The 20,734-nt window shown below is 33.9% G+C and overlaps 1 pseudogene; it reads right to left on the reverse strand.

Moving 5' to 3' along the window:
- Nucleotides 1–13,072: 13,072 nt before the first annotated feature.
- On the reverse strand, nt 13,073–13,483 carry LOC149183267 (adenosylhomocysteinase 2 pseudogene; annotated as a pseudogene).
- Between the last annotated feature and the right edge of the window lie 7,251 nt (nt 13,484–20,734).

Below are 20,734 nucleotides of genomic sequence, written 5' to 3' on the forward strand. Positions count from 1 at the left end.
AAAATTTGTCGCGTTCTTCTTTGTCCACTACCCCCACAAAACAAAGATCCCAACAAACCGGTGTCTTTATATAATATAACATGAATGGTAAGTAAAATAAAAACCTCAGTATAGGCGCAAGATAGTAGTTGCCTACAACCTGGCGAACATAGGGCACACTATAGGAGTCAATTTTGTAGTTGTTAGATAATATTGTTTTAAATTGATATGTTTGTGTCTTAATTGTTGATGGTATTAAATAGGTTTCATCTAAATTGGTCATTGTCTTAAATATAAAGTTTTGTCTTTTTGTCTTAAAATAGTTTTTTCTTAAACTGTTTTGTCCTAAAACAATTTTTCCTTGAATTGTTTGTCATAGAAAAATTTTGTATTTAAATGTTCGTCTCAAACTACTTTTGTCTTAAATATAAAGTTTTGTATCAAAAAAATTTCGTCTTAAATTATGTTAGTCTTAGCTATAAAGTTTTGTCTTGAAATAATTTTTTCCTTTTATCTTAAAATATTTTTGTCTTAATCTATTTTTGTCTTAGATATAAAGTTTTGTCTTAAAATATTTTTCTCTCAAACGGTTTTTGTCTTAAAGTTTATATTTAAAACAATGCAATTGATATTAAATTTTAATGTAAAATAACTAAAATAAAAATTGATTTTTTTAGACAAAAGATTTCCTTTGTCTTAAAAGTGTCCTTGGTGTAATAATGATCATTGTCAATATGCCAAGAAGATCCTGATGTTAACATATTTGTAAAAGCTCCCAGATTAGTTAACGAGATGGTTTTGCTCCACTCCAACCGTCAAAGCAAAACCTAGTTGTATTTTGTTAATTAGGAGCCATAGGAAATCGATTAAAACAAATGTGCACTGCCACACAAATTGTTTAAAGAGCCTCTGGCAACCAAATTTAAGACTCCATGTGTAAGTCTCTTTGGAGAATTAGTGTGTTCTTCAGTTTGGGAAGATAGAAAACCTGAATATGTTTCTCTTTTCTTGGTCACCTCCTTGATGTGTTGTGTTGGGTGTTCACGTTCAATTACGTCAATACACACTATGTTATCGTGGAAAGTACACATAATAAAAAGTATGTTATCTTGGATAAGGACACTTGTTTTGAACAACTATCAGCTAGAATACCCACAAAACATTTGGTACTCAACATCAACGTATTTTGTCAATATGTAGGTTCAATATATCTGATATTTAATGATTGGATTCTAATTTATTTTGTACAGTGGTCCTTATAAGATTTACCAAATTATATAACACAACATTGAGATTGAGCATAGGTGGTAGTCTTAAATCCTCTCAGAACTAAGAGGTCATGTGAAAATGTGAAAATTAGTTATGGTTAGATTTGTTTTCAGAAATATATAGTAAATAATCAAATTAATTTAAATATCAATTTATTATAATCTTGTTATACTTTTTGGATTAGTAGAATAATATTCTATTAATACTATAATTTTATAATAAATTTTTAATCCAAATTCTCCAAAAATTAATAAATAAAAATTTAATCCAAATAGAATAAAATGTTGATTAAAATTATTTTTTTTTAAATTTAAAATTTAAATACATCTATCCTAATCTAAATTTCATACAGAGATAAGTGGATAAGTCCACATCCATAATACGGCCATACGTAATTGCTTGATAGTTAATAGTGTTGTTATTTAAGCATAATCCACCCAAGTGCAACAAATTAAGACAAACAAAGATTATGTGAGAGGAGAAAAGGTTGCACAATGCACCATACTCATTGTATTTCTAGGATAGTTAATAGTGTTTTTATTTAAGCACAATCCACCCAAGTGCAAAAAATTAAGACAAACAAAGATTATGTGAGAGGAGCAAAGGTTGCACAGTGCACCATGCTCATTGTATTTCTAGAATTATCTTCTGATCAGTTGGTTGGAGTTATGAATATTAACAAAATTTTTAATTCAATTTGAATGCTTGGATTTTAATTTCTAGGTACCATTATAGTGTATTTTTTTGTTTATTTTTATTTACATTTTAATTCATAGTGTATAAATTCTCACTCGAAGGTGGTAAGACCGCATTTCCCTGCAATAATCACTATTAAGATTTTACAAGCCTTCAATATTACTTTTCCTCTCATAATCTATTTTTTATGAATCTCTACATTTCTTTGAGTTAGTGGTCATACAACAACCTCACAAAGAACTTAAAATACTACCCTATGTATTACAAAAGGACTCACACCTTTCGAATCAATTTAACAAAATGCATCTTTTTAAACTATTTACATGCCTATATAGAGGTTGTCAAAAGTGCTCTAGCTACATGAAATATCCAAAACATTTAGAATGACCATCAATGGAGGCCCTTAATCTTCTAAGAATAAAAATGTTTTGTTAAAATTCATAATCAAGCCTACAAGCTGGAAGAAATCTAGGTAGAATTATAAATTATGGTCAAAGAAACTTTCAAATAATTTAATTTAGATATACTCTCTTTGTTACAACAACTCAAAACATATTTTCAATGATTAAGAGGATAAATGTACCTATTTTAACATCTTTTTTTATTTTTTAATAAATGAATACATAACATTTGATTTCAAGAGAATTGTCTTCTTTGTCATAGAGAAACATATTTCTTAAAAGGAAACTCACCTATCTTCATTCATAAATATATGTGATAAACTTAGAAACCTAAAATATACATTACATAAATAATCTATAGCTCCATTTTGTTTCACTTTATGTCGAACAATATCCTTATATTTTGTTTCTCTAATCTAGTATATATTTGATTCATATGCCCTTTTTGTTGTTTTATATGTTGCTTTGTTCCTTTCTTGTTCCTCCAATTCATGGAAATTTTCAAAAACGACCATGGTCATGAATAAGGAAGACTCCATATCTCTTACAATAATTGTGGGTTTTTCAATACCTTTGCATCTTATCATTCTATTCACACTATTGATGTCAATTTATGTATATCTAATAAAATCTAGTGAGTAAAAAATTGTATATATATATATATATATTTCAATATTTGCTAAGTACAGATTCTTAATAACATCGGTATTACTGGTCTATTAAATGTATTGGTTTTCAAAATATCTAATCCATTTCTTAATGGTTTGCCAAGTTTATTTGTTACTTTTTAGCTCTTATTCATCTTTTGGATATATAAGAAATGTCAAGTTTCTAAAAAGTACAATTTATGTTTCTAACAGAGTTTCAATGATAAGAATGGATAAAGTTGATCTTTTTGCAGACTCCTGAATTACATTCCAAACAGGTGACTTGGGGAAACGCATCATAACTTTCTCTCTGAGCATCAGATTGAAATTTTGTCAGAAGTTACAGAAAGAGGACAGACTTTAGTTTCTTGTATTCATTTTTCAGATCCAAAGGTCGAAATAGTGACACGTGGCACGTCGTACCAGTTTTCTCTACAGAACTAGTCTATAATCAGGTCACGGTGTGAGATTTGGCCTAACTCTTCCTTGGAGAATCTAATTTGGATCAGACTTGTGGCATTGGAAAGAGGACGCAAAGCGATACTATAGGTTGTGATTTCAGAACTGGAAGATTCGAACTTACAAAGTTACAGTCATTTCAAGATTGAGCTCCTAAAATCAAGAAAAAGCAAGATGAGGAAGTTTGATGGCAAGGATCCGATAAATTGGATACTTCATATGGAGCAATATTTTGATGTACATGGTGTACCACTATTACAAAAGGTATGTATTTCATCTTCATATTTAGAACCAAATCAATTTTTATGGTATAAAGGGCTTTGTTCTAGTAAACAACTTGTTACGTGGTCAATTTTCACGGAGGAAATGATATCACATTATGAGGATACAAAGAGCAACACCTTCTTTAGAGCAACACCACAACAATTGGAAAGAGTAAAAGGGCATTGTTACATAGTGGAAAGTAAAATTATGGCAACAGGGAAGGCTACACCTCACAGCTATAAATATGGAAGTGTTGTTTCTCCTAGCCTTTCACAACATACAAGGGTTACACCACAACAATTGGAAGAAAAAGAGAAAAAGGGCTTTGTTACAATTGTGATAGCAAATGCACTAAAGGTCATAACTGTGCTGAGAAGAAATTATTTTACATAGAGTATGAAGAGGAGGAAGAAAAGGATCAAGAAACATCAAAAGAAGAGGATATACACCAGGACCCAACCCCAGAGAAAGAAGAAATGAATTAGACCATATCTTGTATAGCAATGGTAGGAATTACCACTCCTCGAACTCTCAAGATAGAAGGACATATCAAGAAGAAAAAGGTTCAAGAAGTGAAAGATCACATCGACAAAGAAGAAATGAATCCAACCATATCTTGTAATGCATTGGCCATAATTACCACTCCTCAAACTATCAAGATAGAAGGACATATCAAGACGAAAAATGTTCAAGAAGTGAAAGGTCACATCGAGCATCAAGAAATCAATCTGACCATATCTTGTAAAGCATTGGAAGAAATTACCACTCCCCAAACTCTCAAGATAGAATGACATATCAATAAGAAGAAGGTTCAAACAGTGAAATATCAGGAAGAAAAGTATCAAGAAACATCAAAAGAAAAGGATACTCACCAGGAACCAACCCTAGAGAAAGGAGAAATGAATCCGACCATATCTTGTAATGCATTCGTCGGAATTACCACTCCTCAAACTATGAAGATATAAGGACATATCAAGAAGATAAAGGTAATAGTGTTGATTGATTCAGGTAGTACCCATAATTTTATTAATTGTAAGATAGCCAAGGACTTGAATTGCTTCCTAGATCCAGCACCAGAGTGTCAAGTGACGCTTATAAGTGGAGGAACCATAATTTGCCTTAGAAAGTGCCATAATATCAAGCTATCCATGGGAGAATATTTATTTAATTGCCCAATGTTTTCTGTTCCAATGGGTGGTGCTAATGTTGTACTAGGAGTCCAATGGCTACAATCCTTGGGTACAACCGTTTTTAATTTTCAAGAACTTTTTATGAAATTTTCTTCGGAAGGGAAGGAAGTTGAATTCAGGGGTATCACAGGGAAACCAAGAAAGATAATCAACTCTGACGTAATGAAAAAGCTTCTAAAGGAGGAACAACGAGGTGTAATTGCACAATTATGTTCGCTAACTGTTTGCACATCGAAATCATATATTTCTCCAGATCTCCAAAAAGTCTTGGACAATCATTCCAAGGTATTTGAGATTGCCAAATGTCTCCCATGTATTCGTGATCATGATCATGCTATTCATTTTATTCCAGGATGTGTTCCTCCAAACGTCAAGCCTTATAGATATCCATATGCCCAAAGGAGTGAAATTGAACATATGGTTGCAAAAATTGTAGAGGTTGGTACAATTATCCAACCAAATTTGATAAACAAAGGAAGGTATGAAAGGAAGAATGGTGAAGCAGGGTGGGAACTCATTCAAAAGTTGTCGAATATCTTAGTTCCAACAATATTTCCAGAACTTGGCAAGGAAGGAAAAATCATATTGGAACCAGAAGCATTTACAGAACTGAGAAGTCGATAGCTACGGAATCGATCAATTTCAAAGCATCTCATCAAGTGGAAGAACTTTCCTATTGAATATTTCACATCGAAGGACAAGAATTTTATACAAAAGCATCAAGAACTACTCAAGCATTGAGGACAACACTTTTTGAAGGAGAGGGGCATGCTAGGCCCCTATATTACTAGTGTAACCCCTTATTGTTATTAGTACAACCCCCTCATTATATTGTTGTACCCATGTAGTCCCCATAGATGCCCACTATTGTTATTATTGTGCCCTTACAGTATTATTGTTATGTCGGCTCTGATTATATTATGACCCCTTAGACTCCTATATATAGAAAGGAGGTCTTGTCATTTGTATCATCCAAGAATTGTTCATTTATGTAGTGTAAGGGAGGTTGCTCCTTTGAAGAGGCTGAATTCTAAGGCGTTGATCTATCTCTTCTATCTTTTTCTAAGCTGGTTTCATAACATTCTCTCTGGTTTCTCTGTAACTCTCATGGTGGTCTCAGGAATTCAATTTACATGAAGGGCGTTCCTTTAGCTATTTAACCGAGAGTTACCTAATTAAGCTCTTACATTCACTGTAATAGGTTAAATATGGACTAACTTTATCAAGGTTGCCTCTTGTTGATACAAGTGACCTCCAACACTGTGGAGAATACGACCATTCATCAAGTTTGGAAGGTGTTGAACCTCGATAAACCTCTCTTCTCATACTCATGAGATGATAAATCTCAGAGATGCTATAACTTGAACTTGGTTTTCGCAACAAAGGTATCGGATGTCCCATATTTATTTGCAGGCTTCTTGTCCATGCTTTCTGGGTAGTGTTTTTCTACCGGTACACTGCAAGGGTAAGAATGAGGGTTGTATTATAATTCTGCTCTCTTACCATGTTATTATTTCATACAAGTACGACTATGTTCTGTGATGTTTCTTATAGGTTTTCCTCATTTGGGTCAAACCAAAGTTTTTCCTACAAATCTCATGTAATCGTTCAAACTTTAATCCTATTTTGGTTGAATAGTTTTCTTGAGGTATGCCACTGTTAATTGTGTAGGCACTTATTACTTCCATCATGGGCAATTATCCATTACTTTTTATGATTAGGCTAAATTAATAATCATGAAATCCTCAATTATCCAGCTACACAATTATATCCTTTGATTTTATAATTAAATCTGGTGTTCATCACTTCATCGAAATGTTTTGTTGATTTGTACTACATTTTCTTTCAAACTATAGTTAAGGTGCTCTAATATGATTTTACCAATCTTGGCTATGCTACCAATGTTAGCCCCATTTCACCAAATTACATTAAACCTCCTTTTCATTGATACCTTTATAAGGCCAACTTTCATGTGCTTCACTCTTTATAGAATTTGGATATGATGATAGGTTTAACCTAATGCACCCCTAGCACAAATCTGGAGGATGACCCATCACTTCATTTGAGTCATTCAATCAATCATTCACTTTCCCATGCCAAGCTCTCATTCCCTTATGTATTAGCATCATATGCCTAAGGGGCGAAGGCGAAGGACTTGGCACATCTCAATTTATCACACCTTTCTTTACAAATAAAACTACTTCAAGGTGCTGCTTTGTTGTTAACATGCAATGTTGGAATAATTCTTGTTCCCCACCTCCATCTCGCAGGACCACAACTACACTACACCCTTTCGCAATAGCTTGGGGTTCAAACTTCTAGTCTATCATTGGTATCATGAAAAATCTTTACCTCATAGCTCCTATCGACAAAGGGACCACACCAGCCAAACACTTTCTCGGGACATTGTTTCTCGGGTTCAATGAATTAGCACTATTGCATATGCCCCCGCATGGTGGCTCCAATATTTGTGCAAGGGTTTCTGTCCAAGTTGTAATTTTCTTTATGTATGTTTAAATAAAAAAAAATTGAAAAAAAAAAAAAATAACTATACAAACGTTTAAATAATGTGGTTTCATAAAATCCCAAGTGGATGTGTAAGGGTGTCTGTCCAAGTTGAAATTTTTCTTATGTCTCTCCAAGTAAAATTTAAATAAGTATACAAAACATTTAAATAATATTGGATCATAAAAAAATTGCAAGTGTAGAAATTGGATATCTCAGATCATGCTAAATCTCTATTTAAAATGAATCTATGTTGGTAAATAACTTAATCCAATGTTCATTTCAGAAAGTGATATTGCATAATTTGGGATGCCATAAATTTATATTTAATACACATTGTAATTCATTCCGCTTATTTCTTCAGAGGATTTTTCAACAATCTGTAGGCATTAGCAATGTGATACATTACATGGACACAAAAGTGCAATTGGATGGATTTTCATGGAATTCAACTTCTCATTTATTTTCCATGATAATTTATGGATTCAACTTGCTCCAATTATCATGGAAAATAAGGCAAAAGTTGAGTTCCATGCAAATCCAGCCAATTGCACTATTATGGGAAAGTAATACATGACACGGCTCAATGCCTATAGATTGTTGACATATTTTCTCAAGAAATAGCCATAATGAATTATCATGTGTATGAGATACAAATTTATGGCATTATTTTATGCAATATCACTTTTTGAACCGAACATTGAATTAAGATATTTACGAGCATAGATCCATTTTAAATAAGGATATGCCAGAGAGGTATCTAATTTCTTGGCTTACAATAAACTCAAATCAAATTTCTCTCTTATTCCATAGACTCCAACTAGATCACAAAAAATACATCACTTTAAGCCAACACTCTAACACTTAGAAAGCCCCAACTAGAAATTCGTAGGTATCCCAAAGGCCTTAAGGGGATCTAATGGGAAGAAGTTTCTGTAGTCAAAAGCCTTCCAATCAATATATAAATATATAAATGTATTTATTATAATTTTTAATTAGAAATATTCAATTAAATAATAGAATTTAAGTACATCTGTTCCAATCTAAATTGCTTATTAGCATAATTCACTACCATCATACATATGGCATTCTTTAACTAAGAATACCAAAGAAGATGAAAGGTGGTACAAACAAGCATTATTTTCCAACAACTAATCCAACATTAGTACCTTATAAATTTTCCAACAACTAATCCAACATTAGTACCTTATAAATTTTTCATGAACATATCATATTTAGAAACTTTTGAAAGATGGTTTTCAAGATTAGTAAGAAAATCTATATCAAACATTGCAGTATCTCATGGCAAATCTGGGAAACCACGATCTCCGCTATGCCAGTTTGTTGTGGAAAGAGTGATAAGGTTTCACTGTTTTGAATTGTTTTGTGTTAAATAAAGAAAAACAATTTTAATGGAGATATTGATATTTTTTACTAACTTTTGTGAATTGAGTCTATTTAATATCTTCATTATCATAAACACCAACATATATCCATCTTAATTCCATATCTACCAAGATATTATAGGGATCAAGTCGATTTATCACTCTCATAATCCTTGAGCTTAAAAGCTACTAGTAGTAATTTATCAAATTTAATAAATTTAATAATTGATTTTTATTTTTTTAACCGAGTTAAAATGTTTACATGACATCAAATTACAAGATCCATGTTTACTCTTGATCTACCAACTGCCCAAAGGGATTAAATATTTTTTACTCTATGATATTTGATCCCTCCCGAGACTAAGTAGATTCAGAGTAAAGATGGACTAAGTAGATTCAAAGTAAAGATGGATCTATTCTCGTTTAATTCCCCGTTTAAATAGGCTAAATTCCACGTGAATACCATGGGTCATACCATTGTTTCCCAATACCACGGGTCAATAAAATGTTTCATCTTTATTTTTATTAATAATAATATTAGAGTTAATAATATTTTTTGCATGTTATCAATAATAATTTGGCCTATGGTATTTGGGCCATACCCTTCACCTAAATAAAACTTCCTTTTTGAGTGTAGTAAATATAAAAAGAATGTTTTATTTATTTACCATACCTCTCATTTATTTATATTTTTATTAATTTATCATACCTCTTTTATAAATATGGTATTTGGTCCATCGTTTTCACCCAAATAAATCTATTTTTGAGTCTTCCTAAATAGAAATAGGTTTCTGGACTAAATATAAATTTATTTATTTATTTATTTACCATACCTTTGGATTACATATAAAAAGAGGTTTTATTTATTTACGATACATCCACTTTATTTATATTTTTATTTATTTACCATACATATTTTTTGCGTATTTGTAAACCTCTTTATATTTTAAATTTATATTATGTTTATATATACTAATAATTATATTGATTTTTAAAAAGGACCGACATGCAAACATTAGATTAGAAATGTTAAATTTTGAGCGTTATGTTTACATGTTTAGGTTTTTATGTGAAATCTACACCCATACTAGGTTGTTTACATTTACGTTTACGTTTACATTTATGTTTACATTTACATTTACATGTAGACATTTTTATGTGAGATCTACCGCCATATACAACATTTCTAGTGGCAAAATCATGAGCCACTAAACCATCAATGTTGATCTAAACACTACTACATATAGGGGGATTTTAAGACAATATTTGAGACAATCTTTGGGCAAAATGTCTTAACTTGAGAAGAAACAAAACTCGTGTATTGTCTTAAATATTGTGGTGTCTCATAAATTATTGTCTTAACTATTATTGTCTTAAAAATTATTGTCTTAAAGATTATTGTCTTAAAAAATATTATATTAAAGAATATTGTCTTAAAAAATTATCAGTATAAAGACAATATATAACACAAGCATTATTTTCTCTTAGGAGACAATTTCATTTTTGTCTCTCTAGAGACACAACTTAGATTAGAGACAATATTTATTTAATACTAGTTATTTTCTCTTTAGAGACAATATAATTTTTATTTGAAGATCACTTTTGTCTCTCTAGAGAAAATATAAAACAACAAATACAGAAATATCTCACCATTGAAATAAATCGATATTAAAAACATTTAATTAAATATAAAGTACAAAATCATTGATTAATTCATGTTAGCGCACAGTGGAATCAAACCACCAACCTCCTGCTTGTAAGACAGACACTCTTCCATTGAGCTATCACACTTTAAAGAATTACGTGAAGAGTTATGGTAAAATTTTATTGTAATTCTACCCAAACAATGGAGATGCCGACAAATAGAGGCTAGATATTTGTGTGTCGAGGAACATTGATACTTGATACTCACCGAGCAGGTTTCACCCAAAATGTCATATCTTCAGTATGTAGTCAGGAGGCTTGTAAAGTCCCTTAAAACAATGGAGCTGCCAAAAATAAATGCTAAAACTGTTTTTATTTGGAAACAATAAGGACATTTACTACTCATCCAACAAGCCATCCCAAGTTTCAAATCTTTTTAGTATCGGTACTGAACAAGCTTGTAAGGTCCCTCAACAAGCACATTCATATACTCTACCGGATGAGGAGAAAGCTTTGTTAACTTGGCACCCAACTTGGGTAATGGCAAAGCAACCACCTTCTCATCTATATGCTTAGGCAACACATATAGCTTCTTCTCATACTTCCATGATTTCTTCTCATTCTAGAGCTCTAACTAAGTAATGACCTGCAGCAAAAAGTAGAGATTATGCACCATCTATGGAACATCCACTTATGTAGCAACATATTATATGCAACAATATAATCAAGGGATTGGTATGCCTAAGAAATCTAGTATGTACAATCAATGGTTGCAAGGAATTAGAAATATTTACCTGGTTTGCAAAGGAGCAAGACATGACAAAACTTGGGTGGCCAGTTGCATAACCCAAGTTCATTAGATGGCCCTATGCAAGAACAATGATGCCAGTATTGGTGTCAGGGAAGATCCACCTATCAATCTGAGGTTTGATGGTAATATTCTTAACATTAGGGAAAGTTTCAAGGCCTTGCATATCAATCTCGTTGTGAAAGTGACTGAAGTTACAAACAATGGCATTGTTCTTCATTTTCTTCACATGATGATGTCCTCGTTGCCAGTGGTTGTCACAAAGATATCAGCACCGATAACTACATCCTCAAGGGTGAGAACAGGAATGCCTTCCATAAGTGCTTGCAGGGCACATATAGGATCAATCTTTGTAACATCTACCCTAGCTCCAATGACTTGAAGGCTACATCACAACCCTTGCCAACATCTCCTAACCCACAAACAACAACAACCTTACTAGCAATCATGACATATGTGGCTCTCATAAGACCATCTCGGAGATAGTGCCTACATCCATACAAGTTGTCAAACTGAAAAAGAAGAAATAGATTCAGAATCAGAATCAACACAAACTACATCTCAAATAGAAACATTTTGAAGAAAAAAAGATCTGAGAAATCTGGCCCTGGATCTATAATTCACAATAATTCAAAACTTCGATACAAGTAAAATTAGCTTTCAAAACCTTAGCTAATATTAACCCATCATAACCAGATAATTGAATATATGTAAAGGTCCCTGATTTTAAATATGAATATGATTCTACACCCACCATGAACTCACATTGATTCAGCACCCTGGAAATGGATTTTTTTTTTAATGTAGTGGAAACTAGTGAATCCTAAAATGTAATGTAAGGAAAGCTAAGTATACCAAAAGCATAATGATGTGATCTCAATGACATCGAAGAATCAAGGCAAATACCAAGAGCAGTGCAACTCATAACATCAAGAATGAGACCAAAATGCCCTCAAGGGCATATCAGATCCAACATCAGGAAGTTGGTATCGCATGATTAAGATTATAATTAAGATTAAGATACTTCCTAATGCTCTAAATAGATATAGGACAATACTGTCAAAATTGATAAATAGAGGTCTGAAATTTACCATATTATACTATAAATATGTATAACAGTTTGGTGATGAGATCGTAGCTACTTTAAAACAACCACAAAACTCATTGCTAGAACCAAAAACACAATAGCTAAAGAATATTCCACATACTAAACACCTTGAAAAGATCTAAAAAACAACAAACACACCTGAAAAGTTTGAGTTCAAAAGAAATGAGAACAAATTTAAAATCTAAACCACAACACCTAGATAAGATCCTACTTCAAAGCACCCTCACCAGATCTCAAAATTCACGCATCTACCTAAAAACATCTATTAGAAAACAACAAACGGAAAAGAAATGAGGGAACAATACAAATCCAAATCACAACATATAAGAAACATCCCATTTCAAAAACTCTAGATGAGATCTCAACATCCCCACCATGCCCACCTGAAAAAATCTATTAAAAAAAATAGAATGTTTATGAAAAAACAGAAAGATCATGGCTATGACATTAATTGGTGAAATTGGACATTGGTATGACATGCATGACCCACTCCACCATATGTTGCATGAGTTTTAATGTAACGGGGCTAGGTACTGGGAATGGGGATTTCTGGAAAATAGCAATGGATCATACCCAACAATATAATCAAGGCATTGGTATGCCTGAGCAATCTAGTATGTACAAGCAATGGATGCAGGGCATTAGAAATATTTACTTTCTTTGTAAACGAGCAAGACATGACAAAACTTGGGTGTCCAGTTGCACAACCCAAGTTCATCATACGTACTTTGTAAGAACAATGATGTCACTGCCGATGTCAGGGAACACCCACCAATTAGTCTGAGGGTTGATGTTAATCTTCTTAACACGAGGTAAATTTTCAAGCCCTTGCATATCAATCTCGTTGTCAAAGTGACTGATTATACAAACAATGGCATTTTTCTTCATTTTCCTCAAGCGATCTACCACGATGATGTCCTTGTTTCCAGTGGTTGTCACAAAGAAATCAACAATTCTAACTACATCCTCAAGGGTGAGAATAGGAAGGCCTTCCATAAGTGCTTGTAGGGCACATATAGGATCAATCTCTGTAACAGCGACCCTAGCTCCAGCAACTATGAAGGCTGCAACACATCCCTTGCCAACATCTCCAAACCCACAAACAAAAACAACCTTACCAGTAATCATGACATATGTGACTCTCATAAGACTATCTAGGAGAGAGTGTCTACATCCATACAAGTTTTGAAAATGCAAAATAAGAGAGAGAATCAGAATCAATACAAACTGCATGTCAAATAGAAAAAATTTGAAGAAAAAAAGATCAGAGAAATCTGGCCTTGGATCTATAATTCACAATAATTCAAAACTTTGATACGACTCCAATCAGATTTCAAAAAATTTGCTAATATTAACCCATCATAACCAGATAACTGAATATATGTAAAGGTCCTTGATTTTAAATATGAAGATGCTTCTACACCCACCTTGAACTCACATTGATTCAATACCTTGAAAATTGATTTTTTTATTAATGTAGTGGAAGCTAGCAAATCCTAAAATGTAATGCAATGCAAGCTAACTATAACAAAATCATCATGATGTGATCTCAATGACACCAAAGAATCAAGGCAATTGACAAGAGCAATGCAACTCATAACATCATGAATTCGACCAAAATTTCCCCATGTCCATATCAGATTCAACATCAAAAGCTGGTATCGCACGATTAAGATTAGAATTTAGATGGAGATACATCCTAATGCTCTAAACATATATAAGATAATACTGTTGAAACTTATAAATATCGGTATGAAATTTACCATATTATACTATAAATATGTATAACAATTTGATGATGAGATCCTAACTGCTTTAAAACAACCACAAAACTTATTGCTAGAACTAAAAACACAACAGCTAATCAAGATTCCACATCTCCAACACCCTCACAAGATCTAAACAACAACAAAACCACCAGAAAAGTGTGAGTCCAAAAACAATAAGAAAAAATTTTGAAATCCAAACCGCAACACCAAGACAAGATCCTACTTCAAAGCACCCTCACCAGATCTCAAAAATCACGCATCTACCTGAAAACATCTATTAAAAAATAGCAAACGACAAAGAAATGACACAAGAATCCAAATCCAGATCACAACATATAAGAAAGATCCCATTTGAAAAACTCTAGACGTGATCTCAACATCCCCACCATGCCCACTTGAAAAAATCTATTAAAAAAAAAAATGTTTATGAAAAAACATAGAGAGCATGGCTATAACATTAATTGGGGAAATTGGACACTCCTTTGACATGCATGACCCACTCCGCCATATGTTGCATGAGTTTTAATGTAATGGGGCTAGGTACAGGGAATGGGGATTTTTGGCAAATAACAATGGATCATACACAACAATATAATGAAAGGATTGGTATTCATGAGCAATCTAATATGTACAAGCAATGGTTGCAGCGAATTAGAAATATTTACCTAGTTTTTAAAGGAGCAAGATGTGACAAAACTTGGGTGGCTAGTTGCACAACCAAAGTTCATCAGATGTCCCTCTGCATTAACAATGATGCCACTAGTGGTGTCAAGGAACACCCACCTATCAGTATGAGGCTTGATGGTAATTTTCTTAACGCTAGGGAATGTTTCAAGGCCTTTCATATAAATCTCATTGTCAAAGTGATCGATGTTACAAACAATGACATTTTTCTTCATTTTCATTATGTGAGCTACCATGATGATGTCCTTGTTGCCAGTGGTTGTCACAAATATATCAACAGTGCTAACTACATCCTCAAGGGTGAGAACAGGAAGGCCTTCCATAAGCACTTGTAGGGCACAGATGGGATCAATCTCTACAACAATGACCCTAGCTCCAGTGACTTTTAAGGCTATAGCACAACCCGTGGCAACATCTCCAAACCCATAAACAACATCAACATTACCACCAATCATGAAATTTATTTCTCTCATAAGACCATCTAGGAGAGAGTGCCTATATCCATACCAGTTGTCAAACTACAAAAGAAGAAAGAGAATCAGAATCAAAATAAAATGCATCTCAAATAGAAAACTTTTGAAGAAAAGAACATCTGAGAAATCTACCCATGGATCTATGATTCACAATAATTCAAAACTCCAATACAAGTCCAATTAGCTTTCAAAATGATTTGGATTTAAATAGGAACACAATAAATTACAGATATAACCATACATATAGAGATGTAGCAAAAATAATACTTCATTTCATTATTGTAAAATACGGAAATATGCTTACAAACAGAAATGGAAAAAATGAGCTAGGGCGATGGTAGCTTACCTCTGGGAAGAGATGTGGTGGCTACATGCCTCTAAATTGTGTTACAATGAGAATCGAAGACCTATTTATTGTTGAGAAACAATGAAAAACTCTAAACATGCAAAAACCTAACGCTAGAAGATGAAGCACCAAACTGTGGGCCCCATTTGGGTAAATTGGTACATCAACTTTGGCATACGATCCTCGTTTGATGCACACAATTTCTCGCTAGAAATATCTATCTGAGAACTACAACTTTCGGAAGAGAAACATCAGTCCATGGACCCATGGAGCTCCTAGTTTTCCCAAAAAACGTTGTTTTGGGCCTCAAAATGGCTTTGGAAGTTCAGGACCTGAAAAAAATGCTAAAAATAGTAAATTTTGGTACAATTAAGTAAACTAAAAAGCTGAAAGAAACAATGGTGGGGGTCCAAGTGGATGTGGTGGGTGGCCACCAATATCCACATGGATCACAAAACCTTAGCTAATATTACCCCATCATAACCAGATAATTGAATATATGTAAAGGTCCTTGATTTTAAATATGAAGATGCTCCTACACCCACCATGAACTCACATTGATTCAACACCCTGAAAATTGGATTTTCTTTTTTTAATGTACTGGAAACTAGTGAATCCTAAAATGTAATGCAATGCAAGCTAACTATACCAAAGGCATCATGATGTGATCTAAGAATCAAGGCAACTAACAAGAGCAATGCAACTCATAACATCAAGAATGAGACCAAAATTTCCCCAAGGCCATATCAAATCCAACATGAGGAAGCTAGTATCACATGATTAAGATTAGAATAAGATTAAGATACTTCCTAATTCTCTAAAAATATATAAGATAATACTGTCGAAACTGATAAATAGTGGTTTGAAATTTACCATATTATACTATAATTCTATATAACAGTTTGATGATGAGATCCTAACTACTTTAAAATAGCCACAAAACTCATTGCTAGAACCAAAAACAGAATGGATAATCAATATTACACATCTCAAACACCTCAAAAGATCTAAACAACAACAAGCACACCAGAAAAGTGTGAATTCAAAATAAATGAGAACAAATTTCAAATCTAAACCACAACACCTAGACAAGATCCTACTTCAAAGCACCCAGATGAGATCTCAAAAATCATGCATCTACCTGAAAACGTCTACTAAAAAATAGTAAGCGACAAATAAATGAGGCAAGAATCCAAATTCAAATCACAACATTTAAGCAAGATCCCATTTCAAAAACTCTAGACGAGATCTCAACATCCCCACCATGCCCACCGAAAAACATCTATTAAAAAAACAGAATGTTTATGAAAAAGCACAGAGAGCATTTCTATGACATTAATTGATGAAATTGGACACTGCTATGACATGCATGACTCACTCCACAATATTTTGCGTGAGTTTTAATGTAACAAGGCTAGGTACAGGGAATGATGATTTTCGACAAATAACAATGGATCATACATAGCAATATAATCAAGGGATTGGTATGCCTAAGCAATCTAGTATGTATAAGAAATGGTTGTAGGGCATTAGAAATATTTACCTAGTTTTTAAAGGAGCAAGACATGACAAAAATCGGGTGGCCAATTGCACAACCCAAGTTCATTAGAAGTTTCTCTGCAAGAACAATGATGCCACTGTTAGTGTCAGGGAACACCCACCTATTAGTCCGGGGCTTGATGGTAAGCTTCTTAACACCAGGGAAAGTTTCAGGGCCTAGAATTTGTAAATAAATGGGTATTTGGAAGAGTTGATGTCAAGATAGGAGGGTTTCTACTAATCGCCATACAAGAAAACAAGTCAGAAAGCTTTTAATTTATATTTGAAAAGTAGAAAGCAATTCTTCCAGATATTAGAGAATATATAAAACAATAAATGCAGGATTTGCAAACTTAGTTTTCTCGTGAGAGATTATAGAAACTTCAAATGTAAAATGAAAATGTCGAAATAACTATTATGATTTGACATTCATAATGAAAAATTCACAGTATCTTACAATGCACTCATGCTCACCAAACCTCTCTGGTAGTGAAACAACAACATGTTTGACCTACAAAATCAAGATCATATAAATTCTATTAATTTCTAAAATGGAGCCCAAATAATAATTGTTCATTGTAAGGGAGGTTATTCTTTAATGCAATTCATACATTGTACAAGTGGAAATATAGCACAATACAGAAGCAATGAAGAAAAAGGATGAAACCTAACTAAAAAGTGCATTATAGTGTTATGGTGGGAGGATGTTGCGTGGAAAATTCACTCAACTAAAATCTCGGAACAAAGAAAGACATGAACTGATTTGGATGTGTAATCTCTAAACAAAATTCTAGTTGAACTGGATATGTCCACCACTTCCTGTATAAGTTTAGTTTCCATCTTCATGCAACATCAATCTCAGTAACAATGATCATGACCTCTACTAAGTGTGCTTTAATTTATGTAGGTTGGGTTGTGGTCTAGCAGAAGCTTCATGTGAGTTTGACCCAACTAACCCAGGTTCGGTTCTCATTGTATGCATGGGTGGGCATCCCCAAAGTGACACATGCCAAGAATTTTGCACCCACTAAGGCAAAAATTTGCATAGTTCTTTCAAAAAAATAAAAGAGGAGGTGATGCTTCAGTATGTATTCAAGTTTTGTTAATTTTAGGTATGTTATATGCTTAGAGAAATTTATTTCAATTTTCACAGTTAGCTCAATATTTTTTCCAAATTAGCAATCACATCAGCATTAAAATAAATTGCAGATAGAACATAAGCATAAATCACAATAGACAAGCCAAGACAAGAGGACACAAAATGTGGTGCTAGCCAGGTACAAACCCCAATGTGGGGAACCATTTATCAATTCTTCCTTTATGTTCTTCAATAGTTCAACAGAGACAGAGAGAGAGAGATAGTACATTTACAACATAAGTCAACACTTTGACTTATCTAGATAAGAGCATAGATCATCTCTAAGAAGATGATACATGAGATCAGTTGAAGACATGCTACTTCAACTGATTCTCGAAGATGACTCCTTCAACTATAATTTTGTTGCATCCTGTCATCATGTTTTACCTCACCGTGATGGACCATGCTACACCCATCATGATAATGTTGGACCTCATGACCATTTTGTACACATCATATTGCTACAACTTATGTTGCACTACTGTCCCATGTGTCATAACCATGTTGTCATACAGGATGTCTCATGTGCTTGTAGCATCATGCTTGCCACTATTACCCATGTTGTCCATGCTTTCCCTGCTACACCATGCACCTTTGTTGCCATGTCATAGCTGTCCCATGTACCTATACAGAACTATGTACCTTTCTATCACAGGCATCTATACAACACTATGTACCTTGATGTACCATGCATCTATACAACACTATGTACCTTGTTGTCCCATGCATCTATGCAACACTATGTACCTTAGTGTCTCATGCATCTATATAGCACTATGTACCTTATTGTCCTATATATTTTGCTACACTAGTTAGCAGCTATCCCACTTGTGCCACTGGTGCACAATTGTCATAGTTGTCCTATGTCATTGGGTTGTCCCATCAAAGTTGCCATCCCAACATGTTGTTGTCCCATTGTTCTATTTGTTAGTGAAATTAGAGCCCCTATGTGGCAATATCCAACATCTCTGTACTACTTTTCACTAACATAATTCGATCACTGGTTAGGGAACCCTCCTATAACCTATAGGAGTCCAGTGATCATCCCATAACTCACCTTGAATTATGTGGCCTCCCTTTATTTACAAGGTAGGTGACCTCACAGGTTGAATAGACACCTAAAACTCCATGTAGAGGGTTCTTTTGACCATAACAATAATAGTTACAGGCCTGCGGCTTTCACACAGACCTTGCTGCCTCTTCAAGTGGTCACAAGGGTGACCTTAACGTCCCTTCTCCTTTGCTGAAGTAGGCCTTGGATTGATGCCTTCTAGCCCAGCTCCTAGGCCCTCCTAACAATAGCTCAGTCCTCCAAAAGAATCATGACTTTTCTACGGTTGTGACCTATTAGGGCAGTGTATATTCCTAGCTTGATTATTTCTAGGTTACCCTTGAGATAGTGTAGGTTAGGGATACCTTAGGATAGTGTTAGGGATGCCTTCCATCTTCATCTAAGCTTGCCTTCCATCTGCTTCTAGGGCAGCCTTTTATCTACGTCTAGGGAGACCTCTTTTCCTCTAATGTCTAGGGTTTCCACACTTATATTTCTCTTCCACTAAAACATAAGACAAGTGGAGAGAAATTAAGATAGAAGTGTGTGTGAGAAATGACTCTCAAGTCATCTCCTTTTATAATACAATGTTGAGCACAGGTGGGGTTTATTTGGTTGTTGGCCGACCTTGACGAATTGTCTTATAACACAAATAAATTCATAACTCCATGAATATTCATCAGAATCTGATGATCTTTAGATCAATCCTGCAACTCTTGATGAGAGGGATCCAAGAAAAATATCAGCTGCCATAAATAAGATGACCGACATGGATTTTTCCCTATTTTCCAATTTTAACACTCCCTCTCAACTAGGGAGAATCCATCCACTAATCCATATGTCTGACTGTACTATCTCCACCATTAGTGCCTGACACTGCTTTGCTCTACTCTATTGAACCATGAAGAATAATTGACCGAGAATGTCTCATAGAATTCTCTACTAACTCGAAGTTAGTTTTATTGATCCTAGACCAATATCACAAGAGAGTGTCTCAAATCACTTATACTGATCCCAGAACAATTTCATTGATCCCAGATCAATGGAGGTCATCTTAGCATAGGGAGTACAACAGATACAATGATGCGTCCATTGATAGTACTACTGTGGTCTCTAACCCCATTTCCCTACTCATTGGCCAGATGAGAGGTACTTCCCATGAGTCCTAGACTCCATGGGTAGGATGCCTCGATAGGATAACCATTCATCCTATCCCTAAGTCACCTCGGGGTATCATAGGGGAAGGTTGAGCCATTCACCCTGTTATGCCCCTATACCAATAGATGTCATATGCCATGATTAACTTGGTTTAACTCTGAAATATGTTCATACCTTTGCTTGTTGCAAATGTTTTCCATATTTGTGAAAAACTGAAAATT

The sequence above is a fragment of the Pinus tabuliformis genome, chromosome 3_2 (assembly GCF_031772625.1).
Source record: "Pinus tabuliformis cultivar Carrire ecotype Pingquan chromosome 3_2, CPIR1, whole genome shotgun sequence".
NCBI lineage: Eukaryota > Viridiplantae > Streptophyta > Pinopsida > Pinales > Pinaceae > Pinus > Pinus tabuliformis.